This window comes from Engraulis encrasicolus, chromosome 24 (genome assembly GCF_034702125.1).
Source record: "Engraulis encrasicolus isolate BLACKSEA-1 chromosome 24, IST_EnEncr_1.0, whole genome shotgun sequence".
Taxonomy (NCBI): Eukaryota; Metazoa; Chordata; class Actinopteri; order Clupeiformes; family Engraulidae; genus Engraulis; species Engraulis encrasicolus.
Genome location: NC_085880.1, coordinates 12,613,757 through 12,616,256, shown reverse-complemented (window position 1 = coordinate 12,616,256; position 2,500 = coordinate 12,613,757). Strand labels below are relative to the sequence as shown.

At 42.6% G+C, this 2,500-nt stretch overlaps 1 protein-coding gene across 1 annotated transcript in view; it reads left to right on the top strand.

Moving 5' to 3' along the window:
• Positions 1-2,500, top strand: part of chst15 (carbohydrate (N-acetylgalactosamine 4-sulfate 6-O) sulfotransferase 15) — an 88,220-nt gene that overhangs the window by 71,765 nt on the left and 13,955 nt on the right. The window lies entirely within an intron of this gene.

Here is a 2,500-nt window from a genome sequence, read left to right as displayed (position 1 = left end):
GAGCAGAAATCCCCTTTTTATGACATCACAGGCAGTTGTAATGGAAATGGCTATGAAACGCGGCAGATTAAAAAAAGCATTTCCCACGGACCGGATCTGTTATCAGAGAGAGAGAGAGAGAGAGAGAGAGAGAGAGAGAGAGAGAGAAGGGGGCGGGGGGAGGCGTTGACGTAGGCATTATGTGACAGTATTAATAAATAGGATGATTGCATATGTGTAGACAATACAATATGTGCATGTATACCATATAGATATTTGCACATTTAAGTAAATTTATGTAGTGTATTCAAATGTTTATGTTATGTCTGTGTGTAAGTGTATACATATGCATGTGGGTTTGTCTGCAGCTATCCTGACCACATAATTGTGCAGTGGCCGCGTTATGTGAGAGGCGTAGGTCTGTGTGTATGCTATGTCAGATCACAGTCTCTTGTCTCTGTCCTGTGGTTGTATATAGCATACCGTAAATGCCTGTAGTGTATATGTAGCATATATGTGTGTCGAGAGTGATGGCGCTATTCCGAGTGTATATGACCATGCTACTGTCAGAGCCAACAAGCCCCCTAACCCCACCCAAATACACAGATCCAACCAATATATCCCTCCCCAATAAAATTCGAATTAATTCAAACACGTGGGCGGTGGTAGCTCAGGTGGTAGAGGAGCCTTTCGGCAACTCAAAGTTTGCAGGTTTGAGCCCCGCTTGGCCAGACTCCATCGTTGTGTCCTTGAGCAAGATACTTAACCCCAAGTTGCTCCTGGTGGCAGGGTGGTACCCTGCGTGGCAGCCACGGCCACCGGTGTGTGAATGGGTGAATGGGTGAATGTGAGGCATACAATGTGAAGCGCTTTGAGTGCTCAAAGGAGTGGAAAGGCGCTATACAAATGCAGTCCATTTACCATTTAGCATTTAGCATTTACCATGCCTGTTGTTCTGATTCTACAGCATACATACACACACGCCCCAATCATGAAGATGAATGCTGCTGTGGTTGTGGTTGTGGTGATCTGTCTCTGCTTGTGTGCTGAGCCGTGTCTGCCATGTCACATCAGTCTGCCCATGCGGTTACATTATTCCAGCCTCAGTCTCTATTCTATTTGGAGTACTTCATATGCAGCCCTGAGCGCTGCTCTTAGAAGCTCTTTACATGTATGTGCATATTTTTGAAAACATATTGGTTTTAGTGTTTTGGAGTTTTAAAATGTGCATTTCGAGATCAATCTTAAAAACATCCCATTTGGGGCTAAAAGGCCCTTTTTTCAAATGTAAATGGAAAAAAAATATCCGTATTTAAATATGTTCACATTTGCGTAACCAGCACCTTAGGATAATCTGAACCTTGAGAGAGAGAGAGAGAGAGTACGTAGCCTTGAGCCCTGCTCGAAGGCTCTTCTATGCTGTTGCTGTGTAGCCTACTTCAGCAAAGCCAGCAAGTGTACTGTATGTCTACCCGAGGCCCTGCCTGCCTGTCTATTTGTACGTATTCCCCCCCTGTAGATGAGATCTGCTCCCACTCCTTATGTGTACAGAGGGATTGTAGCTCGGTGCTGCAGTGAAAAGGACTCCGTAGCTATAAAGGATGTGTGAAGGTGGGAGCAGGTATTGACAGCTGTCAATCACTCCATGGGTTTCATCCCGAACTATGTTTATAAAGACCACTTTAGTACTGTATGTTATTGGATTGTGCTTGTGTTATGCTCCCTGCCCAGGGACCACCGATGTACACTACCGTTCATAAGTTTGGGGTCACCTTCATTTTTCCAGTTATTTGTTTGCAATTCAAGTCGCAAACATCTTTTAAATAGCTTGAAATGGAATAATGGAAAGTACTGAACAGCCACAGGTGAAAAAAGGTTTGATTACCCGTAAAATTGGTTAAACTGGACAGAAGAGTGAAATCTAACCAAGCTTTTCACCCATTTATTACATAGAAATACATGTTTTAGTCAATTTTTCTACAGACATTTCTTTGGTTTATCAGATAATGCTTGGAACTATTGGAAATCTCAGTGTCTGCCCTTTCCAATGGTAGGTGTATGACATTTGTTGAGTTGCCACCTCGTCCACAAATTCAAGTCAAAGTAGCTGCATGATTTTCTAGCCATCAGAATGAACCTACTTATGAATGCACAATCCATTGTCTCAGCAATGTTTTAGTGTGCAAGCCAGTGCCATACATCGTTGGAAAGTGTACATTCTACTCTTTCAAATGATATGTATATCATCCAGCATTGTATGGATTAACAGGAGCAGACATCAACTTTTGCATGCATGGGGCTCATAGAGCTCATGGGCAATTCTGGACCTCATCTCATCCCGGGAATGAATCTGTAGAACTGCAACTGGCTATTATTAATGCCAACGGAGTGTACACTTTGATTAGTACACCAGACTAGACACTACCTTAGTAAAGGTACACTTTGTTAGTCAAAAGTTAGTGATACATTTTGGTGTATTCTATGCAATATCTATACAAGTAAATCCATTCAACAGTTACCT